The sequence below is a fragment of the Anoplophora glabripennis genome, unplaced genomic scaffold, assembly GCF_000390285.2.
Source record: "Anoplophora glabripennis isolate ALB-LARVAE unplaced genomic scaffold, Agla_2.0 scaffold116, whole genome shotgun sequence".
NCBI classification, from domain to species: Eukaryota; Metazoa; Arthropoda; class Insecta; order Coleoptera; family Cerambycidae; genus Anoplophora; species Anoplophora glabripennis.
This window is the reverse complement of record NW_019416290.1, coordinates 133,706-146,536: the sequence shown is the minus strand read 5'-3', so window position 1 is coordinate 146,536 and position 12,831 is coordinate 133,706. Positions and strand designations below refer to the sequence as shown.

General features: G+C 34.8%; 7 non-coding genes across 7 annotated transcripts; 3 read left to right on the top strand and 4 right to left on the bottom strand.

The window, feature by feature from the left end:
- Positions 1-534: 534 nt before the first annotated feature.
- On the top strand, positions 535-606 carry Trnag-ucc. The gene has a single exon. It is a non-coding gene; the product is annotated as a tRNA-Gly (tRNA).
- Positions 607-679: 73 nt separating this feature from the next.
- On the top strand, positions 680-753 carry Trnag-ucc. Its single transcript has one exon. It is a non-coding gene; the product is annotated as a tRNA-Gly (tRNA).
- A 1,260-nt stretch (positions 754-2,013) lies between these two features.
- On the top strand, positions 2,014-2,085 carry Trnag-ucc. Its single transcript has one exon. It is a non-coding gene; the product is annotated as a tRNA-Gly (tRNA).
- A 937-nt stretch (positions 2,086-3,022) lies between these two features.
- Positions 3,023-3,094, bottom strand: Trnag-ucc. The gene has a single exon. It is a non-coding gene; the product is annotated as a tRNA-Gly (tRNA).
- Positions 3,095-4,275: 1,181 nt separating this feature from the next.
- Trnag-ucc lies at positions 4,276-4,347 on the bottom strand. The gene has a single exon. It is a non-coding gene; the product is annotated as a tRNA-Gly (tRNA).
- Positions 4,348-11,718: 7,371 nt separating this feature from the next.
- Trnag-ucc lies at positions 11,719-11,790 on the bottom strand. The gene has a single exon. It is a non-coding gene; the product is annotated as a tRNA-Gly (tRNA).
- Positions 11,791-11,863: 73 nt separating this feature from the next.
- Positions 11,864-11,935, bottom strand: Trnag-ucc. The gene has a single exon. It is a non-coding gene; the product is annotated as a tRNA-Gly (tRNA).
- Positions 11,936-12,831: the final 896 nt, after the last annotated feature.

The window sequence follows — 12,831 nt, the reverse complement described above, 5'->3', positions numbered from 1 at the left end:
TCAAGCCAGATGCATGTGCGTATACGCGCAAAAGTTTTTGTTATCAACCCCGTACAATATGCGTGCCATTATTCTTGAGAACTTGCACGTGGTAGATAAGAACGATGGCGCGTCCCGCGGGTTACCTTGCTTTTTAAGTAGCCAGCCATTGTTTAGCGGGAAAATAAGAAGATGCTTACCTTGGCGAATAGCGGTTGCTGTCGTGGGGAAATAACGGTGATTTATCTTTGATGTACGGGGTCCATTCCAGAACGCATCCTCGGCCAGGTGATTTGCTTCTTGATGGCCGAGGAATCTGGAAGTAAAAGATTGCGAATGTGATCTACTGTTGCAAGAAAATAATGAATGAGGTGATATAATGTAGTTTGGAATGTATATTAATATAAAACACACGCTATGGGTTTGGTTTTATTTTATAGTAATGGCAATGCTTCTAGAAATACACATGGTAGTGTAAAAATCAAAATTTAAGTGTAGCTTCTTGATATTGCAATCAGAATTGTTAGTGAAAGTTAAAACAATTATTTAACAAGAGCGATGGTGGTGTAATGGTCAGCATAGTTGCCTTCCAAGCAGTTGATCCGGGTTCGATTCCCGGCCATCGCATCTATTTTTACATAATCTTAAAAAAATTGTTAGAGGAATTATTAGTGAAAGTTAAATAAATTATTTGACAAGGGCGATGGTGGTGTAATGGTCACAGCATAGTTGCCTTCCAAGCAGTTGATCCGGGTTCGATTCCCGGCCATCGCAGATATTTTTTGCGTATAATCAGAAAAAATAAACAAAACTGAAAAGTGTTAAACTATCCATTTTCCAAACAATATATAGCCCAATCGGGTTGTCATTTAACCTGGAAAAAATTAGGCACTACAATTTTATTGTTCTAACCTTTAGGTGGGCTCAATAGTAATGTAGAAGTTGTTGCAAATGCGATTTCCTACAACTTCCTTTATAACAAATTTTATCGTGAGATCGATATTTTTCAAGTTAAGGGGGAAAATAGTGACAAAGTATAATTATTGAATTATCTCGTTTGTTATTGACTTTACGACATAAATATACATAAACAAAGTTGGAAAGAATTATATTTTCTACAATTTTGGTCTCTTTGATTTTTTCGCTACTACCAACATTTAAGGTCCTACGCCTATGGCAAGCCTAACTAAACTAAAGAGATCAACATTCCATAGGCCTGACGTCTCCGCAAGCGTAGGACCTTAAATGTTGATAGTCGCGAAAAAATCAAAGAGATCGAAATTGTAGAAAATATAATTCTTTCCAATTTTGTTTATATATATTTATGTGGTGAAGTCAATATCAAACGAGATAATTCAGTAATTATACTTTGTCACTATTTTCCCCCTTAACTTGAAAAATATCGATCGCACAATAAAATTTATAATGAAAGAAGCTGTAGGAAATCGCATTTACAACAACTTAAGTCCTTACCATTTTTGTTGTAAAGTTGAAAATGGCCGAGATATTGAGCAAAAACGATTTTTCCTTAAATTCAAGATGGCGGCTGACGCAGAGGTGGAATTCAGTCGCGATTCTGAATTTACACCACTATTGACCCCCCTAAAGGTTAGAATAATAAAATTGTGGTCCCTAATTTTTTCCCGGTTAAGCCCTTTTTTTTGTCTAACACGACTGGAGTAATAAGCTTCCGTTGGTGTGTCGAACGGAGGGTCCTTCTAATTTATTAAGACTTCAGGACCACGTAGTCTATTATGGAAAAGGAAAGTAATTTTGTAAAGACAAACAGAAATGAAGTGAATTCTAAAAAAAAACTTCAGTTCTACAATAGTGAAGGTAAAAAAATAAGATGAAGACTTAAGCGTGAGGGTATTTCTTAGCAAAAGCAGTTAAAGAAACGGTCATGGAAAATCTACATTTAATTGGTTTTTAGTTTGTCTGACTTAGTTTTGTATTGGGGTCAAAATTAGATGACCATTTAATGACGTCTTTCTTTCTTTACTTTCATATTATGCGAAGGAGAAGAAGATATAAGCGATGGTGGTGTAATGGTCAGCATAGTTGCCTTCCAAGCAGTTGATCCGGGTTCGATTCCCGGCCATCGCATCTGTTTTAAACAATTTTTAAAAATAATTAAAGAAAATTATACCAAAGTCGTAACTAGTATGACCCTGATAAAATTGTGACCAAACCAATGGAAATACTACAATATTAGTTTATCTGGAATTTTGTTTTTTTTTTTGAGAGAAATAAAGAGCTCTGTATTGACTTTAATTTTTAAATTTTTAATATTTTTCTTGTCTTCTTCGTAAGTGTCTATTGTGAAATTTTCCCAGTAATAACACTGAAAAAGTGAATAAATACTGAACAGATCAAATTTAAATATCCTCATGATAGTTTTATTTGACACGGTTATTTTCCAGCTCGAAAATATGACGAAATGAATTCTGAATAAATATAAATACCTCTGCTCTGCAACAAAACGCCATAATAACATTATTTGGACAGTTCCCCGACACTGTAATGGCTAAATTGTGTTTTGCCCAGCAAAAACCTATTTATTTTAAATATATTCATATAATCCGGTTTTATTGTTTATTTGCGCTAGACAGTGGAGCAAAATTTTAGTATCAATACACAAGGGCCGCTATAAATTTTAATTTTATAATCTCTTAACTGACACAAAATTCAAATTCTACCAACTATGGATATTTTACTGTCAGTATTAAAGTTGTCAGTGAACTCTTTGGTACGAATTACCATTTGTCCGATATATCTGCATTTGTAGGTTATAAAAATGTGTATTTTTAAATGAAAAAAAAAACAGTTTAATGTCACAGAAACGTTAGTCTTAAAATTTTAAGGGAAATTAAATTTTTTTCAGGTGAAAGGAAGATAAAACAAAAAAGAACGATCAAACAAAAACAGCATTAATTTAACTATTATTCAATGTACCCTACTGATTTTCTCTATACTTACTATTTATAGTATCTTTGAGACAATAAATGAACTGAAACTTTATTACTTTTGCTTGAAAAAAAGCTGCGATGGCCGGGAATCGAACCCGGATCAACTGCTTGGAAGGCAACTATGCTGACCATTACACCACCATCGCACTTGTAGATAACTTTCCTTCTCTAAGAGGCGATCATATTCATTAAATTTTATTTACATAGTTATATTATGGCAAAAATTATTAGCTAAATTGAGTTTTGCGCTGTTTTAGTACATGGGATAATAAATTAGCTATAAAACCATGCTACAAATAATCTGTTTCCTTGTGTAACATAAAAGTATTAGTGGACAAGTTTTAGACAGATTTGTTCTTTTTTTTTCATTAAAATTTAGACCACCCCACAAATACACATAATCTATACAACGTATAGATGTTCTGTGTGTCAAAATTATCTGTAATAATTTATTTATTTCCAGATCTTTTACTTATTAAGAAACATATCGTCTTTGCAGCAGTGTAATCTTTACATGTCACATAAATAATTATCAATGCGTTTTTGGTAGTTAATGAGGTGATTAGAATTAGAATAATTAAAAATTATCTCATAATTATTTATAAACACTTTTTTATACACAGTTTAGCTTTTCCTAATCCAAGAGAATTGATAATTTTGTCGTAACGAACATAGTTCAACATTCTATAAAGTTCAAGATGAAGATATTTGAAAAAGAAAGGGAAATATTACTAAGGTTATTTATTATTTATACATTTTATATATCTGAAAGTCTGTAGGTATTAAATGAAACAGGTGCTTACTTTACCAGGCAATATCAGAAAACTAATTGATAAAATATAATATTTTTATTGCAATCTAATACCCTTAACAGGGGAAAAATGTAATATACGGACAAAAGTGGTATTTTGTCATATTACAATTATATTTTGTAGCCGAGTATAATATATACTGAATCAACAGTTATAACTGGGTCAAAATCGACTGATTAAATTTGAATTAATAATATCTCATTTATATTTACAACAAACAAAACAGATGCGGTCGAACGTGAAGCATACGTTTGAAATTATTTAATATTTCATAAGTTATTTTTATAAATTTATGTAAAATACAATTAATTTATTTATTAATTAATTAATTATGATAAATTTATTTAGAAATGATTTATTTCATGCCATTGGAATATGGAACAAAAACTATTGTTCCAGAATTAATAATTAATTATCATGATGGTTTTAAATTGAAAATATTCAGCCCTGTGAAGAATAAATGTAAGAAAAATGTATGAATTCTTAAAAAACCTCGTAGACTTTGCAAAAATAAATGCGATGGTCGGGAATCGAACCCGGATCAACTGCTTGGAAGGCAACTATGCTGACCATTACACCACCATCGCTGTTGAACAATGATTTCTTAGATAAAAGTAAGTGGTTTTCTGTTTACTTTCTCGTTTTTTTGCTCTAAGCGTAGTTAAATCATGTTGCAATCTATTCTAGGTCAATGAACAATTTGGTTTTGTTCTAGATTTGAATATGCTAAATCCTAAATCCTCATTTGAACAAGCCTGACGAATTTTTAAATCTTGTATAATAAAATCCAATTTGTTTTAATGATTTTGTATCATTGTAAGCATTTAACTTAGACCCTCATGGCTCAAACCTTGGACCTTTATTATTCCTTCTTTTTATTAATGACATTTGCTAGATATTATTTGCGGATGATATAAAAAATCTTTAATATTTTTTTAATCTTTATAATTTTATTTATTCCACAGGTGACTGCTTTACACATTGTTTTTAGGTTTCGTTATGGAGTAAAAATGCTGTTATTATTAGAATTATTATAATTACAAACATTTAAGAAATTTTAAGACTAGATTCCTCCATAAAAAAAAATATCAATACGTTATATCAAGCGGCTGAGGTATTTGCCAATATTGGTTTCGAATTTGAGACAATTGAAAGGCTTGCACGGCCGCTTTGATTAACGCACCGGCAAATGAACAATGTTTAAATTTTCATAATGATTTCGGCATATTTTATTATCGCCACGTTCGGCAACGGCGTGAACAATAATTAATTAAACTAGAACCCGTGGGGCACGGGCGATTTGAGCGATAAAATTCGTGATTTTTCACTCCTGGACTTGGGCCTGCAACTAATTTCCGGAAAACCGGCGATGAATTATTCAGCATGTATGAAAATTTAATAGACCTTAAAAGCTCCCAATTTATATTACTTGTTATATATTATTATGACCGGATGAATTATTCATATCGCGCTGTCACGATAATCATAGTAATAATAATTATTTATTTATCGCGATAGGAAGTTAATAAAGTTTGTGTTGAAAAGTGTTAAAAAATAAATATCTTCTTGCTTGTATACAGGGTGTGGCGTGTATAATCTATAAAAATTAAACTACAACCTCTTAACGATATTTGTAATAGAAAAGTCTTATACGAAAAAGTTCTATTTTTGCGGTTTTTTTCCGTAAATTAAAGTTCAATTATGGATCAAAATATTTTCTTAATTCTGACCAACATTTAAAAGATTGTTCTAAACATACCACGTGACAATAAACAATCGAAGATCAGAAGCACATTTATAAGTAGATTTGATCTTAATTTTTTTCTGACTTTATAGACAGTATTACAGATAGATAAAAAAAAACACCACAGAATTAAATTACATCTTGGTTGTGCCTTCCCGTCGCACAAAAACAAATGAATGCTTCGTAGGTAGTCTAGACTCCGCCATAATGGAGTTTTCTAATTATATGCACCCATCGGAAACCTAATCGCTAACGTCAATCACTTGATCTGCAATCACAGGAGAGATAATGAAGTAATCTTCCCGACTGGAATTGATTTACCTTTCTCCAACATCTTTATTTTTCCCTTCACGCACGTGAATGTGTTATTGTCTATATACAAGGCGATTACTTTTGTTAGAGCCACCGTCGATGTCGTCAAACAAAGAAAAAATATACAAATTCTAGATATTCATTCATTTTCGTTACATCAACCCTCAGCTTACGTACCTAGCGACATTATTATATCGACTGATGCATTAAACATTATTTTTATTTCATCGCTAGGCCGATACGGCGTCGCACAAAGCAATTTTAAACCCCATTTTTCAAACACGACAAAGCCCACTCCAAACATTTGTTAACTCGTTGATTCCATTTGACTTTTAATATTCGGAGACATCGTCTAACAGCACAATAAAATGGGGAAGTTGTATCTGAAAAATTGCACAATGGCATTAATGCCGATGGTCATTTATAAGAACTGTCGCCGGCATCTACGGCTTATTTCTTGTATACGGATGCCATTGTGGGAATCTATTCGATTGATTAATGGCCGGTTTTAATTTGGAATGAGTTTTCTTCTTGTCGGAGTGAGCCTAATGCATCAAGCTGCTCAAATAAATTAACTTGAAATAATTATACACCTCAGGAAGATCCAGCAATAAGTACAAAAAAAATTGGGAAAAATTTGAATGTTTTACATATTCTTATTTGGAAAATTCTCCATGACTTTTTATTATATCCCTACCATATCCAATGGGTTCAAACTCTACTACCTCGTGACTTTCCATGACGAATAAACTATGCCTATGAAGTTCCATTATTTGACACTGAAATTTTATTCACCGATGGAGCCAATTTTTCCAGAAACGCCATCCAAAACTTCCACAACAATCACATTTGGGCTGAAGAAAACCCACATGCAATCTTGTAATCCCGTTACCAGGAGCAGTTTTCCGTTAACGTGGGTTGGAATATGCTGTGATATGTGATTATTTAATTGGACCCTATTTTCTTCATGAGAAGTTAAATGGACATAATTACCGGCAAGAAGAAGAAGAATTGTCAACTATTATAACCACTTACGGCATTTTTCAAAGAGTACGTGGGTCCATGAGCAGAGACATGCATATTTGCAGGAGGTGGACATTTCCAACATCTGATATAATTTATTTCTTTGCGCGTTCAGGGTAATTTTCTTTTACCATTCCAAAATGTATGTAGATTACTGTAATTTCATAATTTCAACGTTTAAAAGTTATTATCTTAAATAAATTATTGTTCAGTTACATAAATCTTTTTTTTTTCTCGTAGGTGGTCCAATAAGATGCAAATGAATGAATTCTATTTTTTTATGCGAAAACCGTATGTCAAACGAAAAAAATTCAAGACACCACATTTGCTCAGAAAGGAATGAATTGATTTTTTCTTTAAGAAAAAAACAGTGGCGTAACATTTTTCTTCAAAAATATTCAATATAAAACCTGTATAGACGCCACTGGCAAAAATAATAAAATTGTTTGTACATCAGAAAATGCATCTCGATGAATAGAAGGCGCAAAGACAATGAAAAATAAATAATCAATTTATATTTGCAAGTTATTTTTACGTTTTTGCAGTCCTGTAACCCCTTCTGACGAATCAAAGCCACGCGCGCCGCATTGTCAGTCACAGTGGGCCCTGCCAGAGCTGTATCCAACAACGGATCTATAAGTGGCGACACCGAAACATCGATAAATCATGTTCGGCGACTGCCGGGTGTAGATTTCGGATAAACGCTGAATAAATTATCAATTTTATCCCCCCAATGTATCTCCGATGGAGCATATTTCTGAATATGTTGCACAATTTATCGTCGCACTTAGCGGATGAGTTATGGCCGCTGGTTATGTGGTGTTAAAGTGTTTTAATAGTCAGCATGAATCGGGTGTTGGTAAATAATAAAATCTAGGAAGGTATTTACGGGCGGGTTATAAACTCACGCAGGGAAGTTTAGGAGCAGAAAGAGATGTTTTATATAACGGAATATTACGGCTTCTGGCATAAAGGAGGGTGTTGGACGTTTGTGCGACAAGTCGAGATCAATTTCAATAAATAACTGGTAGGTATATTAGTCATCATTAAGAAAATGTGGACTATAAAAAGTTTCAGACCTTAATCGCTTATTGTCCGTCATAAAACAGTATTATTTGTTTGTATTTTATTTTCAGACACATTCGCAGCTGCTGTTCTGTTAAATTATAATATTTTTTTTTTTTTCATTAAAATAATGGATAATAAAAATTAAAGACACGCAGCGTCCCAGCCGATAACGAAGAGCAACTCCAGCAGTTCCGTCTCTATCTCGCGAATCGCGACGCTGCCTCATTACCGCCAACGTATTCCACACATGCCAGCGAAACTCTTATTCAGCGGCGCGCGATAGCGATCTTCATGACGGCCGAAAACCGCAGGGCGCGCGTTTTACCAAGGGCCCGTGATTAATTTGTATGCCCGCTCGAATTAATATCGGGCCATATTTGCTACGGCAGTCATTTAGGGACGTCGCCGGTAAACAGGCTGTACGTAGCGATACGGCCGCTGGCTGTGTGCGAAATGCCAAATTACCCGCCTGTAAATATTTGCCATCGGAGGAGGGAATGGGCAGAGGCTGCCTCTCGCGATCGGCAGAGTGCGCTTTTCGGTATTTGTTAATGTGTCGCGCCTTATCTGCGGAAAACCGTTCGCCCTGTTTACACTTTTTAGTACCTGTTACGGCGGTTATTAAAAATCGATGTTGTTGCCTGAAAGATAAAGTTCACCTCAGTTTTGAATCTAATAGGTTTGTTCCTGCAGCAGTCGCTAACTGTTGTCAACCTTTCAAGTCACGTATGTACATACATTCAGAAAATTTAAGAAATTTAAAAACTTGAAATTGAAATTATACTAATAACCCCAGTTAATGAGTTGAAAAGCACCAGGGTCTACATTCGATCACCTTCTATGTTGGGTCTGCAGATGCTCCGCAGCGGTGTCCCCCTAATGTAGTTTTAGACATTTGGCCTCTCCGGATTTTGCCTGTCTTTGGAATTTGTTCCCTTCGGGCGAGTTGTTGACCTTAGATGAATATGGTGGCTTGTTTTCATGTTGTTCCCCAGTTCAAAATTTCATAATATCGAATTCGGAACTGGGATGATTTGTCTCCGTATGTGTCGTCTATTGTGGGTTTGCTGATTCGAGATGTCTAGTGAACGACTGAAACGTAAACTGGGAAAGCTCTCTCCTTTATTCGGTGGGCCCTACCGATTTCACTTACGGTTCTTTATACAAGCTCACATTTTTATAGTGATTAATAATGCTTGTAGTTTTATATTGCTTAAGCGCGAGAAAGAATGCACCAACGTCTGTTTTAATAACCGAGCGCAATGAGGAATCCCACATGCACGATTTTTCCGTAATCAGCCCTTTTTATTTCCACTTGTGGAATTACCTCTTCCCGCAGGTATGGGCCTGTCGCTCACCACGTAACGAAGAAGGGAAAATAATGCACCATAAAAACACTGTCTCATGCTTAATTAATCGTACCGAACCCTCTTCAAATGAACGGTTAAGGATTTTTATTGCAACTTTTTACGGCATCCCATTTACGACCGGCCATATTTGCTAAATGGAATATATGAGCCAGTTTCTCGAAAGCTGTTTTTGGATAATGAGATATCGGTAAGAGTGCACCTAAATGGTACAATTTTTTACTGGTTGTTAATATAAAAGAATTCTTATATTAAGATGTTTGAAAAAGCATAAGTGTAGAAGTAGAGTAAAAAAAAATAAATATGCAAATGTGCAACCTAGAACTTTTGTAGGGGCAGTATAAAATTGTGACAACATATGCGTTTCCTTCTAGGAAAGCGCTGTCTCAAGTTACTATCCCCAACAAGGAACCAGAGAAACCTTGTCAGCAGCGTGGCGTTTGTTCTCGTATGAAATGAGTAACGAGATAAAGAACACGTCTCTAATCTTTTTACAGCGAGTTATCATGGCCGTATCACGTCGAGTATGAGCGGAATAAAGCTCCGAGTTGATGGTAAACACAACCTGTATCTATTACGGGTCGCTCGAGGTAAATAAAATGCGCCGTAATCCATTCTGGGGAAGACAAGCGAGTTAAAAATGGGTGTTCGCCTTGTTGACATTAAGTCTCCGTTTAAGAACGTATCGCGTGTCTTGCGGTGGCTCTGATATGTGTCGTTTCAGGCCGAAGGAGAACTAGGTGACGCTTTATTAGCACATCTATGGTGTAGCTGTCAGACTGTTGTTTATCGACAGCTCTTAACAGTGATGAGCGATGGTACCCTCTTGAATTGAACAGTACACAACATTAATAGGTACACTTGCACACAATGAATTTTCGAATTTAGTTCTTGTTTATTTCAAAATTGTAGAATTTATGATACAACTATTTGTACCAGTTTTTCTGTTTGTCGTCTCATTTTTATAGATTTCATGAATTCTGAAGAAAAATTTATTATACGACGCGTTTTGAAAGAGATGCTATCGACTCAGGAGCTTTTTGAGCACCGAGAAATACGTTTTTCTCCATTTCCTATTTATTATTTTTTGATGTACCTATAAATTTCTGAGAATGTTAGAACCGTCTTTATTTGTACCAAAGTTCATTGCAACACACTGTATTGTGTAAAAGACATGATAAAAATATTTAGTACCATATATTTCAAAAACAAAACACAATCGACCCTGGCACTTATTTCAAAGCACCCTAGTTATATTTTCAATCCTCAATTGCCTCTTCAGTTGCGTTATCCTTTTACAATTTGTATTATTCATTTTTGTAAACTATAAAGGAATTATTGCATCTATTTTTCATGTGAAAAATTCCTCGGATAACGAGTTCGTGGCACACTGAGTTTCAGCCTGATGCCTCGTATGATTTGAGAAGCACGTCTACTACCGCGTTATGTAAAATAGCGAGCAAGACGTCCTTAGTTCTTTTGTTTCTCGAGCAGGTAGGTGTAGTACATGTTTCAGGAGATAACGGATGAAAATATCATGTTACACGAGAAAATGCCTTTGTTTTTTTTCTTGTTTTATAAAAATATAATGAGCAGCGCGTTGTGTACTACAAGTAGTATTAGTAGTAGTTGGTCGCTCGAAATGCATGACGAACCATGCATATTTCAACTGCGCTGGTTAAAAAATTTATGTAGAAATTCTGTAAGTTTAATTAAAACCAAGTTAAATTCCATAACTCAGCACCCACACCGAACTACAGTAACACACGTACAAAATACTGAGAATCCGAAGTCTGTTTATAAATAAATATGTCCATCTGTCTACAAACTAGCAAATATTCTTTACAGAGAAGCTTTTTGAAGTGGATTTTAATCCAATTAGCACCTCTACATTATTACTAACCAGAAAATAAGAAATAATCGTTGGGATAGAAGCACTCGCCATCTCATATTTCATCATGATACCAAAAACACTTATACAAGAAAAAGGTACTTGTACAAGAAAAAGGTGAAATTATGATCAGTACTTTATATAGTGCTTGTGCATAAATGATTTGATTGGTAATAAACTAATAAAGAATCCAAGGTAGACGTTCGTCCACGCGCGTTGCTGGCTTCGCCAGAATTCCCAATATAAAACTCGCCTGGTTCATTCGAAAGGTACGAGCAAATTTTAACCTTATCATCTTCGCTCAAGCGCTTATAAATGTTTGTATGGGGACATGAGTGACTGCTTCTTGTGGATGTGGATGTGCATTGGTCCTCGACCTGTTTCGCTGAAAGAGCTCGAAAATTAGAAAGTGTTCTCTTTATTATCTTCTGTTGCTCAATAGGCTTCTCCTCTTTCAACAGATACTATAAAAGCTTTCTTGAATAAACCTTTATAATTACAATACAAAATATTTATAAAAAATATCTGGATAAAACTTTTTAAAAATAAAAATTGCGATGGCCGGGAATCGAACCCGGATCAACTGCTTGGAAGGCAACTATGCTGACCATTACACCACCATCGCACTTGTTAAATAATTTTGTTAACTTTTACTAATAATTCCCCCAATAATTTCTTCAAATTTATCTAAAAATAGATGCGATGGCCGGGAATCGAACCCGGATCAACTGCTTGGAAGGCAACTATGCTGACCATTACACCACCATCGCACATACCTTTCTATTTCCTTAAGAATTAGTTGCATTGTATAACACATAAGCGGAAGAACTCTTGTCGTGGATCGCTGCTCATGACTGGAGATCTAATAGTCATCGCAATACAAAGCAACTTCATACCAATTAAGAACAATTGAAATAAATTGATGTTTATGTTTATTATTTTAAAAGCACTTTTCATCTGGTGCCTATTATTTGGCGGCAGTTATGCAATTATGATAATTTGATAATTAAACAAAATATTTCTAGATGTTGCTTGTGTTTACAGTCATCGCAGTACAAATTCTATTACACTTAAGAGCGTAACTTCTCCATTTTTGTTAAAGAATCTCAATTATGTAACACAATTTCAATAAATATGATATTTTTAAGTTCTCAAATATACAAATTTTCTTAGATTAAGGAACACGCTTCTGAAAAAAATAATTGGGAGCAAAAACAAGATTGTAAATAAGCAGTAATCCTCAGCAATAAATTGGAATTCATATCGACTGGAATGGAAGATACTTACGGCGGATAAAAGATAAGCTCCTCTTTTTTACAAACTTCTTTCCCCGATATTTTTGCGGACGTACAACCGACCGATTTGTACCGCTGACTCACCGTGTCAGATATCCCCGTAATGCGACTTAACTGTTATTAAATTATGCCAGATGTGGCCCGAAAAAGGTTAAATCCAAATAAACGCGGTGGGACGTAAAAATGATTTACGAGGAAGCGTGTCCCATTACGATTCAACCTCACTTAGGGATTAGGCAGTGATTGTCAGCCGCATTGTTCGACACTGGGATGACTTTGCGTGAAACAAAGCCGGGGTTTTTGGGCGGTTCGGTAACGGACATCTGGTGACTTACATACACTTTATGCCCCAAATTTACAATAAAACCCTC